This window comes from Ananas comosus, linkage group 11, assembly GCF_001540865.1.
Source record: "Ananas comosus cultivar F153 linkage group 11, ASM154086v1, whole genome shotgun sequence".
Taxonomy (NCBI): Eukaryota; Viridiplantae; Streptophyta; class Magnoliopsida; order Poales; family Bromeliaceae; genus Ananas; species Ananas comosus.
The window spans coordinates 2,196,830-2,220,083 of NC_033631.1; positions in this window are offsets into that span (position 1 = coordinate 2,196,830).

Consider the following 23,254-nt stretch of genomic DNA (forward strand, 5'->3'; position numbering starts at 1 on the left):
TTTTTTTTTTTTTTTTTTTTTTCTGTTTTCTGTTTTGAGAGATAGGTAGCACCCTATCCGCTTATTTATTTTATTTAGAAATAAACTTTGCTGGAAATGTGAATCAAACTAGGATATCGAACTCTGGGTCTATGGTAGAGAGAGGCAATCCAGCTCGCTGTTCGGCAGAGCCAGATCGTGTTCGGCTTAAAATGAGCTCGAGATCGACTCGAAATGAGCTCGAGATCGACTCGTTCGTTTAATAACGAGCCGAATTTTTCGGCTCGTTTATTAAACGAGCCGAACACGAGCTGGGGTCAGCTCGTCTATGTTCGCGCTCGATAACAGCTCGAATACATATTTTATATTTATAATTTATTTAGTTTATATTTATATATATATAAAAATAATATATATAATATATATTATATTTATTTAATTTTTAGCAATAATAAAAATAAAGGGGAGCTCATTATAAAAAAAACTTTTATATGTAAAGTTATCACTATTATAGATAAAAGTCTAATGGATAAGATTTATATAGATTTATTTTTTATAATTCGTTTAATAAACGAGCCGAACACGAGCCGACCCCAGTTCGCTCATATTCTGCTCGTTTACATCCCTAGTCTTGAGTACCAACCACCAAACTATTGCCACTTGCTCTAGGGACGATCGGTGTCAGACTGCTCAAGTTGTTGGAGAAGAAATTAGGGTGTATGCAACTCCTCACACTAGCAGAGGTGAAGCCGAAAAAAGAAGAACCAACTGAGCCGCCACCGGAGAAGCCGCCGCCGAAGTCCCCGCCGCCGGCTCCTTGCTCGAATCCACCTCCTATATGTTTTGTGGTTGATTCCCCTTGCCAGCCCCCATGGTCTGATCCTTGCCATAGTTAGTTAATTTGGATTCGGCAAAAATTCGGTACGGATATAATACGTATAAAATTCGTTTTCTAATTTTTAAATTCGTTGAAAAATTCGGCTTAAAAAACGGATTCGGTATAAAATATAAAATATAAGATATAAAATATAAAATAATTTATATTTAAAAATAAAATTATAAGTTTTTTATTTATATTTTCAATAATTCGGTAATAATTCGTGAATAATTCGTGAATTATTAGCGAATAATTCGGCTGGTTTAAAAATTCGCGAATAATTCTCTTTCTTTTGAAAAATTTCGTAAACGTACCGTTTTATTTGAATTTTCAATAATTCGCGAATAATTCGCCAATTTACTAACTAGGATCCTTGCTCCATTATGTGAGCAATGGGGATTAATTAATTAATGTTAAATATAAAATTATATAAACACCGTTCTCTAGCCGCTTATGTTTTTAGAGTACAAAGACTGTTTCACATGGTATCAGAGCAGGAGGTCCTGAATTCGAATCACGCCAGGCTCCTAGAATATTAATTTTCTCTTATTTAATTCAAGCCCACATCATGGGCCGACTAAAAAGTCTCGAGCCCAGACATGAAGGGGAATGTTAAATAAAATCCGAGGTCCCAAGTTCAAATCCTAATTGATTTATATTTTCAGCTAAGTTTATTTCTAAATGAAATAAACAAAGCGGGTAGCATACTACCTATCTCTCAAAAAAAAAAAAAAAAGAAATGGCCAACTAGTGTGAGCACATGAAAGGAAACACATAGGTTCGTTTAAAATTTCAAAGTCTGAATTTTCACACAAACAGNCTGTGCTTTTAAAATCATAGAAACTCAAGTACTTATAATTTTTTAACCGTCGGATAGTCTTAAGATCCGTACAGCATTAATAAAGGAGACTTAAATAGATACAATATTAAATAATACTGTACAGATTTTGAGATGATCCGACATTTAAAAAAACCATTAAAAAATTAACAGTGCAAAAAGCACATATGTTGAATTAGATTTGATAGGTGCAATATGTGTGAGTTGTACTTATACACCCAGTGTGGGCAATAATATCTCAAAAAAAAAAAAAAGAAAAAAAAGAGCTTGTTTTCAACAATAAATTACTTTTTAGCACAAGTGACCAATTATTTATTTTAGTTTTCCTGATTTATACTCTCTGAATAATTGCATACTATGCTGCTACTATATAAGACAATTAGAAAACCTAGCTAATAAAACTAACAATTAGAATTTATCTTAATATATATATAACAAGCAAACTAATCATTTGTACTATGTTAATAGAATATTTTAAGAATCCTTCAAACAAATTAGGGAAAACTTCAAATACCCCCCTTGTGGTTTCACTCTTTCTCACTTTAGTACTCCGTGGTTTAAAGTGTATCAAGTTAGTACCCTGTGGTTTTGCATTTTCTCACTTTAATACCCTGTGGTTTCACACTTTCTCACTTTAGTACCCTGTGGTTTAAAAACCACAGGGTACAAACTTGATACAAAAATAAAACCACATGCTACTAACTTGATACAAAAATAAAACTACAGAGTACTAACTTGATACACTTTAAACCATAGGGTACTAAAGTGAGAAAGTGCGAAACCACAGGATACTAACTTGATACACTTTAAACCATATGGTACTAAAATGAAAAAGAGTAAAACCACAGGAGGGTTTTTGAAGTTTTCCCAACAAATTAATACCCCAACTTGTTCAAACTAAGTGTGCCCGTAAACAATAAAATAAAAATACAATGTTAATTTATCAAATTTCATATTCAAACACTTACTATATATCAAGTCGCAACTTGACTTTTAAATATCAATTGCTCCAAAAAAAGGAGAGCAAAAATTAATTAAATCCAACTTTTGTAATTCAGAATTATTTTAAGAGAGTTTTTTACATTTTTGAAATAGTTTTCATTACATCTCTGAAATATTTTTCATAGGCTAACATATTCCTGCCTAAGATGTACACATTGTTAGATGTGCCTCTAGATTTTATTATCGATTTCGATTTTGAACCCTCGATTCATCGACAGTTTCACTGTACGAGAAATTTGAAAAAAAAAAAAAATTATAAAGAAAAAGAATTAGCGTCTATGATGGGTGTTAAGAAGCCTCTTTTTCTTTTCTGCTTTAGATGCGATACAGCGTATTGTACTTACAAGATCTTATACTTTCTTTTTTTAAGTGAATTAGTTCTCTTCGATCTCCTTCTTTCGTATTCTTTTTTCTATAATTTTTTTTTCACATAAACCCTTATTTTTATTTTATATTACTGTTTTTGTGATTTGTCTACTCTGCGATCGTCATTTTTCTTTTTTCTTTTTTTTTTGTGCATTTGTTGTAACACACATAATGGGCAAATTTATACATGACAATGTTTACCATCAAGTGCATTACATTGAATGAGAAGAGATCTTCTTAAACCAATAAATGACAGAAATAAACGAAGGAAACTTTTTTTTTTTTTTTTTTAAGAGATAGGTAGTACGCTACCCATTTTGTTTATATCATTTAGAAAAAATTTAGCTGGAAATGTGAATCAACTAGGANTTTTAAGAGATAGGTAGTACGCTACCCATTTTGTTTATATCATTTAGAAAAAATTTAGCTGGAAATGTGAATCAACTAGGATTCGAACTTGGGTCTCTATAAAATGACATTAATTTCCGCTTATGCCAACTTTGCTATGCTTTTGCAAAAAACCACGACCGTGATGATAACTCATCTCTTTATTAATCCTTTTTAGCACAAAATAGAGGGTGGATTTAATAAATAGGGACAATTGCTTATATACCCTTGAAAAGTTTCTGACTTTCCGATTTACCCCTCTTAGAAGGCTAATATTGAAAATACCCTTTCTATGTTCCAACCTATTTTTAATATACCGCTAGAGTTAAAATCTGTTAATTAACTCTGTTATCTCTATAAAATTACTATTTTGCCCTTTCAAATATATCCTTCCATCATCACTGACTTTCTTATTTATCCTTAAAGTCAGGGGTACAAAAAGTATTTTGACTTTTGGTCTTTCCTAATATACCCCTCTACCGTCACCAGCATTTCTTATTGGCCTTAAGTTAAGGATAAAATTGACATTTTAATTTCTTTTAACTGTGGTAGATATTTAACTCACGTTTAACCCAAGTTAACTCAACAGGAGATATCTGTGAGAGTATTTTGAAATAACGGTGGAACATATGAGAGGTATTTTATAAAGAAAAAAAAAAGTAGGAGTAAATCGAATATTTTCAAACATATAAATGGTATATAGGCAATTATCCCTATACATAAATACATAAATTTGGAACCCAGAGGAGGGCTCCCTGTTTTTTTTTTTTTTTTTTTTCTCCGCTTTCGCACACTCTCTTACTCTCTCTCACAATGCCAACATCAATTTTTTTAAAGGATTAATGCGCATTGACCCCAATCTTTCCACGCTTTTTTATTTTGGTCCCTAATCCCTAAACTTTTCATAATTTTCACTTTAGTTCTCAAACAATTTTTTAGAAAATTAATTTATATAATAATATAATATTTGATAGTTGAATCTTTTTATAGTGTAAAAAATATCTATTTTGGTTTCGAATGCTTTTTAATTAGTCTTATTTTTTTTGCTACTGATAATTACCTACTGATTTTTTCACTAATTTAAAATTTATGAATCAAATACCTTTTTAGTTGTATTTGTAACGATAAAAGTTTATGAGGGTACAATAAAGATGTTGCCGTCAAAAATACCAAAAATAGTACTTTCATTCCACTTAATTTTTTTATTTTTATTTTTTATAAATTCTACCTTAATGATGATAGAAAAATATTATTTATTTTTTTAATATTATAATGAACTTTTGTTTTATTTTAAACTGATTTATTCATTTTATTTATTAGGTTTAAATACTTTTAGAAAGAAATATATTTTAATTTTATTTTTTAATTTATTCTTTAATTTTTAATTATTTCATACTGAGATAAATAATATTTAAAAATATTAATGTATAATAGAAAAAAATAATGTTAGTAATTATAATAATTTACTATTATATTATCTCCCCGCTGCATCGACCTCTTTTTATTTTGGAGGGTTGTGGGGTCCAAATCAATTTTTTTAAGAATTAATTGCACATTGGGTTCCAATCTTTCCACTCTTTTTTATTTTGATCCCTAATCTCTAAACTTTGCATGTTTTCGCTTTAGTTCACAAATAATTTTTTAAAAATTAATGTAATAATAATAATATAATATTTGGTAATTGAATGTTTTACAGTGCAAAAAATATTTATTTTGATTTTGCACGCCTTTTGATTAGTCTTATTTTTTATGCTTCTGATAATTACCTACTGATTTCTTCACTAATTTAAATTTATGAATCTAATACTTTATTAGTTGTATGTGTAACGATAAAAGTTAATGAGGGCACAATGAAGACGTTGCCACTAAGAATACCAAAAATAGTACTTTCACTCTGCTTAATTTTTTTTTTTGTAAATTCTATTTTTATGATAACAGAGAAATATTATTTATTTTTCTTAATATTGTAATGAACTGTTGTTTTATTTTAAACTGATTTATTCATTTTACTTATTAAGTTTAAATATTTTTAGAAAGAAATATACTTTAATTTCATTCTTTTGTTTATTCTTTAATTTTTAATTATTCAATACGAAGATAAATAATATTTAAAAATATATATTAATCCATAATAGAAAAGAAAAAATAATGGTAATAGTTCTAATAATTTACTATTGTATTGGCTTCCCGCCGTATCGTGCGGGGTCCCTAAACTAGTTCTAAAAATTTGTGACAGCAAAAAAAAAAGTTGTTTCTAAATTTTTTGGAAACACTTTAAATATAAGGATTGCGAACAATTTATTATTCATTTCTACATCTTTTAAGATGCAAAATTTCACTTAAAAAATAAAAAATAAATGTAATATCAAGAACTAGGCCGGAATACTGTTAATAGCACCAAACTATTCTAAATAAAATAATTAGCTTTATATCATAATTAGGAAATTTTTACAAAATAAACAAACTGTATAATTTTGTAAGAGTATGAGTACCTACTAGATAGAATGTGAAACCAGTTTTTTTTTATTTTTTATTTATACAATAATTATATATATAACATGAGAAATTTTATGAGTTGCTAATTTGTGATTTGACAATGTATTTTTTGATGAGAAATTTTATGTCTATACAGATGAATTGTTGTTTTGCCTAATTGTTGTTTTGCCAAGTTCATCACTACATATTGTGACTCATAAAATATTAGGTTAGAAATTTGTTTAATATATGTTGTGCCCTTTGTGGATTAGAATCATATATCCGACCCTGATTATTGAATTACTAGGGAAATCCTATTAAGTGACAAAACCGAAAAGATCTAGTTCGTCGGGTGCGAAAATACCAAAAGAGATTCGAGAAAGAGAGAAGAAAAAATAAATCACACAATATTTACGTGGTTCGGCCACCGGCCTACGTCCACGGGCGAAGACGGAGCGGATTGATATATCTTCATTGTAATCAAAGTGGTGTACAAAATATGACTCTCTCACAAAACCCTAATCCTAAAAATACATCCATATTCTTTCTCTCATCTTCCGCACTAAATTAATGGAATAAAGGGTATATTTATAATAGTGGCTAAATCCTAATATAACTAGGAATACAAACCCACTAAAATTAGGAATAGCTCAATAAAATTAGGCATAATCTAAACTTAACTTAATGAGATAATAATCAAAACAGAATAGGATTAGAAAACCTTGCGCTACTAGAATTCGAGACATATTTAACAGAATTGGTAAGGAAGTTGATTCCATTGATGCAACTTCTCTTGAAGATTCCGTGAAGACGATAATGTTGGAAGGCACCAAAAGTCATTGATTGGAAATATTTTGTTCGTTTTACCTTTTCCATTGGAGCGGCAACCGCCGGAAGAGATTTGTGAAAAATTGAGGGGCTTAACTGCGAATTTCCATTTTTGAGGGGAGTAAAGGGTAAATCATGATATTCCAGGGGGTTTCTGCATTGTAGCATAAGCATTAACTACTTATTGTAACTTTTTCATTAATTAGAAATTTGATATGGTGGTTACCAGTGTAACTTGTCTATACTTCTTTTCTTTTCTTGACATTGTCATACCTTTCATGCTTATCTATCTATATCCGCTTTGATGAGGAAACGCCTTCTACCTAACTTGTTTAAGTAACTAAAAATGTTTAAGTCAAGAATTTAAGTGCCCATACCGACTGTAAAGAGATTATCCGCAGTAAGGGTCCTTTTTCTGAGGACGAGCTGGTAGATCACTTTCACTTTTAATGGTATCCGCAGTCTCCATATCTTGCTAGCACGGGCATCCCTCGTGCCCCCGTCACACAACATAGAATAAGTTGACTGCACCGTAAAGCGGCCGTCAGGATCCCATCGCTAATGCACACTGTCTGGGCCCTGATCAATTCTAAGATTGGAGATCCTTACCTTAAATGCTGACAAACTAGAATTTAATCCATGGTCATTATTGTCAACACTACCCAGAATCTTGCACCACCACCATTCATTGTTCCTCAAGCACTCGCAGATTTTGAGATTTTTGCGAATCGATAGTTGAAACACCTCCGGAAAAGACAGTTGCAGTGTGGTTTCCCTACACCAACGATCTAACCAAAAGTCAATATTGCGACCATTACCCAACTTATAAAAAATTCCCCATTTGAAGATTTCCTTCTCGCTTAAAATTCTCCTCCACCAAAAAGAGGAAGGTTTAAAAGATCTTCCCTCCTCAATGGTCTTCTTTTATGGTAATGCATAGAATGAATTATTTTGTTCCAATGCAGTTGAGGCGAGTTGTGAAATTTCCACCACCATTTAACTAGGAGCGCTTGGTTCATCATGCCTATATCCAGGATGCCGAGTCCCCCTTCCTTCTTACTCCTACAAACGCTTTTCCAAGCAATTAGACCTCCTTTGCCAGGTGAGTTACGGCCTCCATTCCAGAAGAAATCTCTCCGAAGCGCCTCAATACTGTTGAATGCCCATTTCGGTGCCCTAAACTAAAAATGTTTAAGTCAAGAATTTAAGTGGTCATCACCGACCGTCCCTAGAGCAAGTGGCAAAGGACTTTGTGGTTGGTACCCGAGACCCAAGTTCGAATCCTAGTTGATTCACATTTCCAGCTAAGTTTATTTCTAAATGAAATAAACAAAGCGGGTAGCGTGCTACCTATTTCTCAAAAATAATAAAGGAGGCGATAAAAAAAAACCATGTAGTCACAGTTTCANAAAATTTAAGTGCCCATCGGTATGGCCCGTGCTGACCATGCCGTATTGTACTGCCAAGATATCGATGAGTTTAGACATTGGCATATTGCTAGTTTTTTGTAGTCGGTGTAAAGTTGGTGCATATTTGTGATAAATTAATTGTAGACATGCGACAACTGTTATGCCTTGGGTTCGGGGCGTGACATCTAGTGTCGCCAAAATGTGGATGTGGAGATAATATGTGCAGAGTTAATTGACAAGATAGTATAAGAATGCTTATTTGGCACAAATTTGGTGTAGAATCTTAGAGGGCGAGTTGCACGAAAGCTAGTTAAGATGATTTTCATCCCTCATCTTCGATGTTCACATTTTCGCCCTCATCTTTTGAATGTCTAGATGCTTTTTGTGCTAGTTGAGTCATTTGGGTTTGATGTGACGAACTGTTTATTTCTCAGAGTAAGAGGTAGCTGTTGATCAAAACAGAGATTGTTTCAGGAGTTTCTCTGCATTCCAAAATTAGTGTAGCCATTTATTAAATTGCAGGAGTTCAGAGGCGTGTGATTAAGGTTTTAAGTGCCCGTCGGTACGGACCGTATCCACCGTACCGTACCGTACCAACAAGATACCGGCACGATACAGACTCTGTGCCGATGACACAGTTCAAAACCCTCTATTCTTTAAATTAGTAAGTAATTTTCTCAATAAAGCTCAAAAGATGTGATAAAAAGACATAATAAATAGTTAGAATATTTTGTTGCTAAAAAAAATAAATATTTCATGTTACTATGTGTGGGCACATAAGAATTTTTTGACCGGCACGCATCGGCACGACTCGGCATGCACCGCGCCGGCAAGTTTCCGGCACGACCCCATGCCACGGCACTTAAATCCTTGCATGTGATGCTTTTATCTCTTTCTTTTATTCCTAGCTCGTTCCCTAGTCAGGACGAAGGTTTTGTCCTTGTCCATTGAACTAGTTCAATTGTTTTAGCTTTCCGTTTTAATTTTTTCTCAGTGCACGTAATTTTTCTGTGAAAATTGTAATGAGACTAATTAATCTTCTTCCTTGACGGAAGCAAGAATAAAGAGAATTTATGAGCTAGTTTTAGGTAACAATGCGGCGATTCCCTCACTCACAGATAAAATTGCCGGAGGATTCGTAGAAGACTTTGGAAGCGCGCTACCAAAGTCGTCTGAATCGGTGGGTGGCGTGGTTGCGGAACAACCACTGCAGCAATCCATGGTTGGGCTTAGGAGTTCTTGCGGCGACTGTCGTGCTTTTCTGCACTCTAGTGCAGACGCTGATTGCGGTCTTGTCCTACATAAACCCACCATGATCTTGTCAGAAGCAAGGATTTAAGCGCGTATTGGCACGGGCTGTATCCATCGTGCCATATTGTACCAGCAAGATATTGGCAGGATACAGTCTCAGTGCTGATGACATGGCTCAAAATTCTCTTTTCGGCACGATCCTGTGCCACGACACTGAAATCCTTGATCTGAAGCATGCTGTATATTGAAATAGATATCTGCATTTTAAAAGTTTTTATTGTACAAACTAACCTTAATAGTGTTTTCGAAATTGGTACCTATTTTACTACCTAATCTTATCGCTATCTGTAGCATTCGATAAATTATTCTATAAATAACAGGATATTGTGTTACATGACGAAATATATATTTTTATAATGTTTACAAATACTCTACGGTGAGGTTAGGTGATAAAATAAAAATTCCTCAAAAGTTTAGGTATCAATTTCAAAAGCTTTGAATACTCTACGCTGTGTTTGAGTCATTTACTTTGTGTTATGTCCAATATATTACGTACGTGGCTATAAGTCTCGTATGTCTGTGTCGGACTCGTGACCGACGTGGACGCGCCATGAACATGTATGCATATATACATATTTTAGCCAAAAATTCATTTTAAATTTTTTTGCATGCATTTTCAAATATGGCTATAGGTGAGGGGTCTCCATGCACTTTGGTTTGGTTTGGATTATACACACTCTTTCCATTTTTGTATGCATATATACATATTACATTACTTCTTATCACAATACTCAAAATTTTGTTGTGTTAATTAAAATTTTTCGGCATGTAATATTATGCGTAATAACTCACTTTTGATTCCTAAATCATTAATTAAGTCATAAGAAATCTAATTTACAAAAATAAGAATGTCGAAATCGATAGGCCGAATCGATCCAACCCGAGTTATTTCCGGTTTAATTCGGTTCCGTTTGAGGATAAATTGGCTCGACTCAGTTTTGGTTTGAAACTTCTTGCGTACTGAACTAGACGCGGAATCGAAAACACACTTAGGGCGTGTTTGGTTCGCCCCTTTTTTACCCTGGAATCGGAATTGGAATGGACGAATCTGTTTGTCCGTATTTGGCATGCGGCATTCCCATTCTAATTCTGATTTCCGGGTCAATGGGAATCTCTCAATTACCCATTTTTCCAATCTGGCTTAGGAGACGGATTGTGTGAGACCCCGGGTAGTCCTATATATAAGATATAATAGGGCTAAACTCTTAACCCGGCTTAAGCATTTTGGGTGGTGACAAGGCCCAAGAGGTTAAGAGAGTTAAGCGTGCTAGGACGGGAGTAGTCCTAGGATGGGTGACCCCCTGGGATGTTGGGGCGTCACAGATTGAAAATTAAATTCGGGCAGAATGGATTTGTTCGGATTAAATTTAACTTTTTTAAGCTTATTTTCTAATTAAAACATAATTTTAAGTTTAAAAAACTTAATTAAAATCTAAATTTTTATTCAAATTTTATTTAAAATTAAAATTAAATATATGGATTCAAATTGAAATTGAAATTATAATTTTAAGTTTGAATTTGAATAAATAAAAATTGAGTTTTATGTTTTGAATTATCCGTTCAATCTCAAATCATTAATTTTTTAGAAAAATATATTTAAAATTGTGACATCATTTTAAAATTTTGACGTAAATTTTGTCACGCCCCGAATTACCAAACCCCTTTACCCTTTAAAAACCTTTGTCACAAGAAAGGACCAAGGAGTGTAGTTGATTCAATGCAGATTAACAACAATTGGTTGTGCGATATCCGAACCTGTCAATATAAAATAAAATTTAAATACGAAAAGAATAATATTAAAGAAAATTTAAATACAAAGAGAATGTGGTAGATGTTGGGAATCTAGTACTCCCCTTGATACCAGATTTTGTGAATCCGCGACATGCTCTGATACTGATTGTTGTTGATCCGTACTCGCACCAGTACCAGTTGTTGGGATTCCGCAACGGAAGCGTCAAATTGAATTTTTACCGTAAATCCGTCTCCTTAGCAAAAGCTGATAAAACCAAAAAGGAGAGAAAAAACCAAACAGGAAATATATAGTTAAAATAAGATTCATTAACCAAGAGAAGAATTACACCTGACGCTTCTTCTACATCAAGTAGCTTCAACCCGAGTCATCTTTTTAAATCTCTCACCCCTTTGGCCGTACTCTCCTCTCGAAGCAACTAAAAAGTTGCATACCATAACCGACCGTCCCTAAAGCAAGTGGTAAAGGGCTTGGTGGTTGGTATCCGAGACCCAAGTTCGAATCCTAATTGATTCACATTTCCAGCTAAGTTTATTTCTAAATGAAATAAACGAAGCGGGTAGTATGCTACCTATCTGTCACGCCCCGGATAGCACTTTTTCCGGGCACGCTAATAGATCCGCCGTATACAAGAAATTTTTCCTGTATACGAAGCAATCACAGTATCTGTAAACAAACAATGCTACAAACAGTAGCGTAGAGCTGTAAAGAACTAAGCAGGTAGAACCAAAAAGAAAGCATCTCAAATGTATACATACTATACAAAGTACAAACCACTCGCTCCAGCGAGTTCAGTATCAGTATGTACATAATATCGAAAAATAAAACTCTACTACCTGCAACTGGGGATCCTCTAGCACGGCGACTAATCAGGTAGGGCTCTAGCTCGCGACACCCTTCCCTCGATCGGTCTCAGAAGCTGCAGCCGCCGGAACAGAAGGCTCTGCAAAACACAGGGAGCAACTGGGCGTGAGAACTACTGTAAAAACAAGTAGTCCTCAGTGGGTACCGCCCTCAACATCATCGGCTTACCCACTAAAACTACAGTAGGAAACAAGGCTGGAAAGTAAAGCTGGAAAGAAATCTACAGCTATATGCCACTACACTATTCTACTGTATCTAATATGCACTTGACCCAATCGCATTTCAAACTGATTCACCACAAATCTCATTTGAGCTGTCCAAACGGACCCACTCTGCCTGTAATCAGCTATGCTGTACACCACCCCGCAAGTGGCCGGCGCATAACTATTTAACAGAAACTGCGACACCGATCGCACTGAAACATCATTCCGGAATGGCTCTCGTGGGCGCGACCCAACGAGATTACTGTCAATCTCAGGCTGCCCTCACAGGCTAAGTCAAGCAATAGGTCTCACTGAACCACTAACCACTATCCACGTGCCCTCGGCACAATCAAATCTCAAAATGATCAAATCCGGGTCCACCGTCAACCACGACGGCACCCACTAGTCCAGAACAGTCTAAACATGACTATAAAATAAACTCGGCATCCCAGCACGAGTGTAACAGTAAACTAAACTACCTGGGGTACTCACAACCCGAATACAACAACTGTATAAAAATACAACGGCCCCTAAGGCTAAATCAGGTAATTCCACATATGCCAGGTTCCGAACGCTGGTTTTCTCCTATGTTTTATCCAAGTCCCATATGTATGATTAATAACAACTAATAACATGCTCCCAATTCAGTTTATATGTCTAAAACATACCTACTCATGAATTTGAGCTAAACAATAACAACTTATAATATTAACGATACATGTCGATGAACAATATTATAGGAGTAGGATTCCGATAATAAACCCACCTCAAAAGCTAATCCAGAACAGTGAAAAGTCGATAGGAGAAGAACTTTTCATGCTCGCTCGGCCTCCAACGGCACTACCACGACGCACACACGCTCCAACAGATCGCCGGCGCGAAGTTGACGTCGCTCCAAGCTCAACTGTGGCCTCCACGAGCTCTCCACTTCAATCTAGAGAGAGAGAGGAATTGCTAAACATCAATATCCCTCACTGCCTCTCATAGCTAAATAGGCCACAAGATAATGATGCATGGGGGTGCACGTGGCATCCAAAACCACCCCCATGCATCATCAACCGACTAAGTAAATAAATAAANGGCCTCCACGAGCTCTCCACTTCAATCTAGAGAGAGAGAGGAATTGCTAAACATCAATATCCCTCACTGCCTCTCATAGCTAAATAGGCCACAAGATAATGATGCATGGGGGTGCACGTGGCATCCAAAACCACCCCCATGCATCATCAACCGACTAAGTAAATAAATAAATAAAAAAATAAAATAAAATAAAATAAGGATACTACACTATCTCTCAAAAAAAAAAAATTGCATACCATAGAGCTATATATAAAACTCTCCTAAAATGTACCCCAATCCTAGTATAATTAGGATTCCTGTTCTAAGTAATATCTAAATCCATATGAATTTATCTCCATAGATTTAAACATTTATCCTAATTCAACTAGGAATCAACTACAAAGCTAGCCAAATCCTAATAGTATAGAATTACTGGAGATTTAGGAGATCATCCCAACAAAGATTTCGTGGAGAGCCAAAAGTGCCCTTAAAGTATGCGAATCTATCCTTACTCCAATGAAAGAGTTGATCGAAGGGCTAAGTGAAAGCATAAATTTTAGGGGCAATTGCTTAAAAACCCCTGAAAAGTTTCTGACTTTCTAATTTACCTTTCTTAGAAGGCTAATATTGAAAATACCTTTTTTACGTTCCAATCTATTTCAAATATACCCCCAGAGTTAAAATCTGTTAATTAACTCTGTTATCTGTATAAAATTACTATTTTGCCTTTTTCAAATATACCCTTATACCATCACCGGCTTTTTTTATTTGTCCTTAAGTCAGGGGCACAAAAAGTATTTTGACTTTTGGTTTCTTCAAATATACCTAACTACCGTCGCCAACATTTCTTATTTGCTCTCAAGTTAAGGGCAAAATTGGCATTTCAATTCCGGAAGAGAGAATTCGATAAGGATCACCCCCATTCTCACTTGGACGTAAGATTTAGTGACGCGCGCGGTACTGGAAATTCCGTGTCTGCACATTGAGGAGAACACTCTCTCGCTTTTCAGGAACTTGATCGCTTTCGAGCAGACATGTCCTGAATTCGGGAACGACGTACTTCACGAGTTATATTCTTTTCATGTCGCAGCTTATCAGCATGCCCGACGATGCCACGCTACTTTCTCGGAAAGGAATTGTTGTGCAGCAACTGCGTTGCGACGAAGAGGTGTCAACTCTTTTCACCGAACTGCGTAAAGATGTCGTCCTTGATTTCGACGGTGAGTACTACCTGAAGTCTATGTCGAGCGCTTTGGAAGCGTGCTACCAGGGTCGTTTGAACCGGTGGCTGGCCTTAGGAGTGTTTGCGGCGACCATCGTGCTTTTCTGCACTCTAGTGCAGACGCTGATCGCCGTCTTGTCCTACGTAAAGCTGCCGTGATCACATCATCGGAACGCTAAACCGACACTTCAGATATTCCGATCATGCAGCCGTTTTGCCTATTTTTTCTTCGTCTTCTGGATAACATGGTATCAGAGACAATTCGAAGCTCCTGCCGTTCTATATGCATAGACCGTTTTCTATCAGATTGATTTTTTGGGTAACAGTATCAAACGAACCAAGTTGAGTGCTCTTGATGCTCTTCTTCTCTACAGGTTTTTGCCCTTTTGCTGTGCTAATTTTGGTCCTCTTCTCAATTTATTCTCCATAGGTTTTTGCCTTTCAATTGTCTTTGCATACAAATTAATTATATCGAAAAAAAAAAAACCATTTGAAGACAGGGCCAAAATTTTATGGGGACAACCCACATAGTGAGATAGTCCCATTCATTGTTCATCATGCTTTGAGATATGTGTAATGGACTATGGATGAGACCGTCTCACTTTGGCTGAGTGGATTGTAAGGTGTACATGTAGGGCTGGTAATCCAACTCATGTTCGCAATCGGCTCGAAATGAGCTCGAGATCGATCGCACGAACTGGGGCCAGCTCGCTTGTGTTTAGCTCGATATAGCTCGATATAGCTCGCTTGTGTCAAATATATATATTACAAATTTCTACTATTTCGATTTTAGGCCCATCCAAATGTAAGGAGAGCAATATTTTGTGAATTTCAGTTATTATATTAAGATTTTCTTTCAACTTTCTATCGAGTAGCAAGGCTGACGATCTAATTTATTGTTGGCGAGACCAGCTTGTGTTCGTCTCGCTAATAAACAAGGTGAACACCAGCTGTATTTGAGTCATGTTCTCTGTTATGTCTAATGTGTATTATAGATGCAGCTATATGAGCCTCGTGTGTTCGTGTCGGACCTGTGTCCGACATATTCAATCTGCGTCTGTGGCGCATCCTATAAAAGTTTATCTTTTTATTTTTTTTTTTTCTAGGGAAAGCTTCGAAAACCCCCCGTGGTTTCGTACTTTCTCACTTTAGTAACTTGTGGTTTAAAGTGTATCAATTTGATACCCTGTAGTTTCATTTTTATCTTTCCGGTAGATTTTTCGTTAATATTTCGTTAAATTATATACAAAAAACTTTAGATATCTACCTAGGTTTATCGAATATTCACTTTAGTACCCTTTAATTTTAATTTTGTCACTAATTTAAGAAAAAAATAGTGAAATTGATAATAAAACGAGAAAAATGAAACCACATGTCACTAAATTGATATATTTTAAACTAAATTGATACATTTTAAACCACAGGGTACTAAATTGAAAAAGTGCGAAACCACAGTGGAGTTTTTTGAAGCTTTCCTTTTTTTCTATGCATATATTATATGAGATGATAAATATTTTGACATTGTGATGAATGCATATAAGCTCTAGAATTTTTTTCTTAAAATATATGAACTCTTATCAGAATTTATTAAGTTTCATTATGAAAATATAACAATATTTTGTGAAATTAGTATTTTATATATAATAAATATATATTATTGTATTAATAATATTATATTTTATTAGCGGTGCTCATATTTAATCCGTATTCTAATTTTCTGAAAGCTGTCGATTCGTCGTGTCTGAATCGTGTTGTATCCTATGCCGTTAATTTCAAATAATTGATTATGCTTATACCATTTGTTACCAAATATTTTATGAAATTTCATGAGTTGTTGAATTTTGGTTTCTTTCAATTAAAATGTTAAATCTCTATTTTAATTGGCTGGTTCAAATTTATAATTAATTTTTCTGATGAAATAATGATGAGACATCTAATTCAATTTAGTTATATCAACTACAAAATTATTTCGAAAACTTTGATTTAATTTTCTTGGTGTGATAAATTAATTTTAAAATACTAATTTTTAGACCAAATTAAGTGGGATAGAAGTTTCCAAATTTTATTTTCCATAAAATAGAAAATAAGAATTAGCAAAAATATACCATAAATAAAATTAAAATTACACTAACCTAAGAAAAAAAAAAAATTCAACCGGCTTGCTCAGAATCGAGCTAGTTCACTGGTTCGCTGGTTGAGCCAACGATTTGAATGATTCAAAATGAGTTTTTACCTTATCCGATTCAAATGCTGAACTGAACTGTTTTATTAACTATAATTGATAAATGTATAATTTCATATAAATTGTGTATTCGAATAATTGGCGAATCTGTTTTTTAAGCCGTATTTTTTAACGAATTTAAAAATTGAGATACGAATTTTATTCGAATTATATCCGTACCAAATTTTTGCCGAATCCGAATTAACTAACTATGCACTAGAACAAAAATGGTGTAGTAAGTGATCTTTCTCTATTTCGTTATAAGAGGTATTGCACTCTATTAATAATAACTGAGTTTAAGCATTTTGAGCCGATGGTTTGAATCCAACGAATTTATTATTGCTAGCGGGTTAGGTCGTTATATTTGTTGTTTCTGAAAGGTTTAGTGGCTAAGTCGAAGAGGTCAAACTACTGGGTAGCAAAAAAATAGTTGCTTCTGCAAGCTACTCCCAAGTTCTTTAAATCTCATATTAGTACCACCACTATTAAGGACGAACATTTGAAAGCCAAATACTCGATGCAGTAAAAATAAATGCTGAAACATAAAAAGAATACCGAGTTTTAACATGGAAAAACCTCCAAACAGGAGTAAAATCTCACAGGACTGATTACGCGACAACAATTCACTATGAAGAAAAAAAATTGCATGGTGATTACTGATTCCAAGGACTCAAACCTATCTGATTCTTCTTAAGATCTCGCAACTCCACTGACTGGTCCACACCCATGTTCGTATACTAGAACGCCACATTCCGAATCTATGGAACGCCTCCACTTTGAATCCACAAAGCCTTTAATACACAGAATCCATGATGCCTCTGTTCGGAGAAAGTTGAAGAAAGTTGGCGGCGATTCCTTACTTAAGAGGATCATGAAGGAACTGTGGAAGGAGTCTCTGAGCAATGACCGGATCAATTCTCTATGTAAAAGAGAAATTAGGGTTCTGCGAATCGATCCGGAAGAAACCTGTTGAAGAAAATATGCGAAAAAGGAACCAACAAGCTTTTATTTAGGGTTTCTCTCTGGATAAATCTATCAAATCCATGTGTTAGAGAATCCCTACATAACATATTTATAACTTTAGAAAACAAAACAAAAAAAAAAACCAATATGGAAACTGAGATTTGCATGATTTCGGACCTTCATACAAAATTCCAGCATTTTACGATTCGGTTCCGAAACTCATAAGACCGGTTGTTGAACTGATTCCGTGCGTTTCTCTTCGTTGTGAAACGACTGACCGACGTTCGTGAACAGAATTTTCGATGACCAAAGGTGGAAGCTGCGCAGATGACAAAAGAATCAAGTTATTACCGGTCGCGAAGTGAGACCCGTGATAAGGGAACTGAAATTTGCATGATCTACAAAGTCGATGACGATAGGACCGCTTACGATCCGCTCATTTTATCTGTCGGTCCTTTTTGCTCGACGGATGCTTTCTGCTCGTGTCATTGTACAGGACAGAAGGGATCGAATTATGCACGCCGGAGGAATACGACGAGAGTACTGTCTGTCGGGAAAATGAACATGCAAAGAATACGGCAGGCAGCACGAAAATCAAGACTCCGCGGACCAGGCATTTGCAGAGCGCGGCATTCTGTAGTAGTGCAGCGGAAAGCCGCCGTGATCACATCGTCGGACCACTAAACCCACAGTTCAGATATTCCGATCAGTCATTTTTCACACTTTCTTGATCTTTTGGATAACATGGTATCAGAGCCAGTTTGAAGCTCCCGCCGTCCTACATACATAGACCGTTTTCTATCCGTTTGATTTTTTTGGCAAACCAAATTGATGCGTATAATTTAATTATATATATTAGAAAAAAATAAATATACAAAAATAGGGCAAAAATTTCAATGGCAAGTACTTATAGTACTTTTCTGTAGAATATTTTTTTTAAATAATTTTTACAAATAGTCAAAGGTTAGGTAGTAAAATCGAAAATTTCAAAGTTTAGGTACCTATTTCTAACGCACGGTAGGGCCATGTTGTAAAATTTTTAAAATACTGATACCTATTTCAAAATGCGCTATAGTTCAGGTAATATCTATACATTTTCACTTTTTTATTGTATTTAATTAATCTTTATACTGTATTTTAGATTTATTTTTATTTTTCTATCTCGTACTATACATTTTTTTCTCGTATATATTACTAAAGTATTATTTTTTCTCGCCAATCTCTACATTTTGTTAACAAATTTATTATTTTAGATAACAGTTAGCAACTTTATTAAGTGATATTTATTAAATAGTTGAAAAAAATATAAAATAAATCTGTATGATAGGCTCATTAAAAGTTTTTATCATTTTTTTTTTTGGTTATTTTTATGTATTTTGTTATTTTTTATATCAAAATGAGTTGTATATATGCTATGTATTTGTTAACTAGTATATTTTTAACAGTTTTATATAAAATTATAGTTTTATTTATTCTAATATAGGAATTTTTTTTAAAAAAAAAAGAATAGTCGAATCATGTTTTTGAAAAAAAAATAATTAGAAAATGAAAATATATAAAGTATAGTGAGTATGGTGTAATTAAGTTTTTTTTTTATAGTGTATTAATAGCTTTTTCTTTTTTATTATGTTAATTGCACCGTTAATCCCCACCTGTCACGCCCCGGATTACACTTTCCCTGGGCACGCGACAAATCGCCGTATACAAAGGAATTTCCCCTGTATACGAAGCGATAGCTGTACCTGAAATCAAACACTACTACGAACAGTAGAGGGAGCTGCTAGAGAAAACAGAAACTAAACCAGGTGAGTTTCATATACTAGTCCAAATCCAAAATACAAAGCTACTCGCACTAGCGAGTAGGTCCACTATGTACAAAAGCTCGAAACAAAACATCTACCTGAGTAGGCACTCTAGCTCAACACGTCGGTAGGCTCTAACTCGCGACGCCCTTGCCTCGATCCTGATCTGGCGGAAGCGCGCAGCAGCGAAACCTGTGGCTCTCAAAACAGGGTAACAACTGGGCGTGAGAAACTACTGTAAAAACAAGTAGTCCTCAGTGGGTACCGCCAAAACAACATCGGTCCACCACTAAGTCTACAGAAGGGAGCAAGAATAGGGGGAAAAGCAGGAAATAAACTCAACCGCTACAAATCACTTACTATCATGCTCTACACTAACCAGCTGTAGAAATGTCAAATCTGACCCAATCCAATCGGACTGTAAGCATACCCGTCCCGGACTGTGAATACACCCGTCTTCCTGCCCGTTGCGCTATCAGGCTCTATCCACACTACTGGTCCGTGGAGAGCAAGTCCAACTGGCATGAGCGACACCAACGCAAAAGCACTAAACCCGCCTCCGGAGTGCACTCGTGGGGCTACCCAACCGAGTATGCAGCGTGTCTCTGTCGAGCTCAAACAGGCTCCAACTAGCCAAAGTCAAGTGAACAGCGTCAAAAAGGTCTACAAACCAAACCCACGTGCCCTCGGCACAATCTGTGACCAAAACAAGAATCTGGGTCCACCGCTAACCCGAACGGCACCCAATGACCCGAAACAAGCCTATACTCTGCTGAAAAAATAAGCTCGGCACCTCAGCACGAGCGTAAATGCATCTAAACTTACCCAGGTATCCATCGCACTAATACGCAACGATACAATCGAAAACGGCTCCTAGAGCTAAATCTGGTAGTTTAAGCATATACGGGTCAAAACGCAGGTTCTCCTAAGCTCAAAATTTCAAGTCCAACATTATAATCTAAATATTCATTTCAGCATGCTTCTACATTCATATTACATTCAAAAATGCTAATCGATGAATTAAAGCATGATTACAACAATCGAACCATACCGTTGACTAACATGCACTTAGGAGCGAAACCGATGATACACCACCTCTAATCAATTCCTGGCAGCACGGGACTCCCTCGGCTGTGGCACAACCTGCTGGATCGACGCGAAAATGTCCGAGTCTCACAATCAAGCTATCTCCAAGCTATCAACATCAAAATCCCATTCAGTCCAAATACACAGCAGCAGAGAAGAGAAGGTTTCGACCAAGCTAACCTTCACCAAAATCCACAAGTAAGGATTCGTGGATTCTCGCAGTCCTGAAACTAACGAATCAAGTTTGTCGAAATCCGATGCTCCTACGTCGAGTACGAGCTGAAATACCAACAGTCGACGATGAAGTTCAGCAAAAACAGCACTTAAGCTTAAATCCCAATTCCAATGTCAAAACTCACCTATGAACTCAAATCAGGTGAAAGAAGGTCTCCAATTCCAATGTCAAAACTCACCTAATGAACTCCAAATCAGGTGAAGAAGGTCCCAATTCCAGTGCTGGGTGATGGTGAACGTGACTCAACTCCACAAAGCCCTGCTTCCAAAGTTCACCCAAAAAGAACTCAAAAACTTACATTCTGCCACAGCAACAACAGCGGGAAAACTTGAGTTCGACTGAGCTAACCTTCACCAAAATTCTGTGAATCATGGCTTCGTGGATTCCTTGGAAGTCTAGAATCCAGCAAACCAAGTTTCGTCGAGATCCGATCTTCCTACGTCGCACACGAGTCAAAACACTGAAGGTCGACGCTGAAGAACTACAGAATCAGCCACACCATCAAGCTGGATCAATGGAACTTTGATGCAATTTGAAGCAAATCCGAGGTTGAGAGGCTAAGAGGGTTTCTCTGTGAAGGAGGGAAGAAAAGAGCAGCAAAGGGACGCTTACCAAGTATTTATAGTGAGTTAGAACGATCCAAAAAGCCTCAGGAACTCAAGCTGCTATCCAGTGCCCCGGCAGAAACGCGGCATTTCCGGGCTGCCGAACCATTTCTGGGCGACCAGAACAATCCCGACTGCACAAACCGGCCCTTCGGTTCTCTCGCCCGCGGTGTGCTGCGCCCGTAAACGGCTCCGGCGGAGCTCATCTACCACCCTGCCACGCGTCGAAGGAAGCGATATTCACGAGGTGAAATTTCCGGACCCACTTCTGGGCGCCCGGAAATAGGATCCGAATTGGCTTCCAGTTCAGTTAACTCAACACTCATTTCTGGGCGACCCTAACAATGTTCTGGCGCGCCCGAATCTGGCAAAACTCCAGTTTGCTTATTTGAGTGCGCCGAGTCCAATTCTGCATCCAATTCGTGCAGAATTGACTCCGACTTAGTCCGACACTCTCCAGAGATGTCGACCAGTCTATAATACTGAAGCCAATCCTATCCAAATGCTCAGGACACTACACAACCTTTTCTGTTTTCATTTTAGGCCCTAACATAAAAATTATGTTAAATTTAACCAAAACAAAAATGCCACGTGCAAGATATGATACTGACACGTACCGGCATAATTTATGGGGTTTTTAACGGCGGGACTAATGAAAAATAATAAGTTTGGGGCTAAATTATAAGAAAAAGGGGAAAAAAAGTACGGGACCAAAATGAAAAACTAGGTAAAGGTTGGGGACCAACCTGTAATTTATTCATTATTATTCCATATCACGAATATTTAAATGGTACTTTTACTTGGTAGGATCTTGACTAGGGCTGGCAAACGAGCGAGCCGGCTCGCGTTCGACTCGTGTTCGCTCGATATTCGGCTCGCTCGGCTCGACTCGAAATTAAATGAGCCGAGCTTGAACAAAATAAAAGGCTCGAAATTCATTTCAAGCCGAGCTTGAATATTACTCGGCTCGTTCAAATTAGACTCGAAAAGCTCGAAAAGCTCGAAAATATATATATATATATATATATATATATTATTATATATTATAATATATAATATATATATATATATATATAGATATAGATAGATAGAATTATGCTACTATACTATCAATAGTACCGAGCCTCGGTACTATTGAGTTTTCGGCCGTTGAATGAAAAGATGTGCGGATTAGGATGATAGTGATCCCCGTGTAAATTGATAGTGGTCCCTAGGATTGAGTGGGTGGTTGTTTTAATAGTATAATCTAACGGATGGAAATGATCAAAAGGTAGATCTAACGTAGAAAACTCAATAGTCCAAGGGCTTGGTATATCGTATATTATAATATATATATATATATATATATTATATATATATATATAGGCTGGTGCTACTATACTCTTATTAGACCCCATTGTACTCATAAATTTTTAACCGTTGATGATGGATGTGTGTTAGGATGATGGTGGTCCCACTTAGAATGATAGTGGTCCCCTAGGGTTGAGTGGTAGTTGGTTAAATAGTATGATCTAACGGATGAAAATGATTAATGGAATAATTAAGGGTCGAAATTATGAGTATAAAGAGTCAATACTCATAAAAGTATAGTAGCGGACTCTATTATATATATATAATGTATTTTAATTATATATAGGTTTAATTTAATTTGGCCATTATTGTTGCCCATAAAATAAATCCAACAAGTACAACCGTGCAATTGAGCCCAACTCTAAATTTACATAACACACTCTCTCTTTCAGACTTTCACTGTTCACGTAACCCTAAAACAT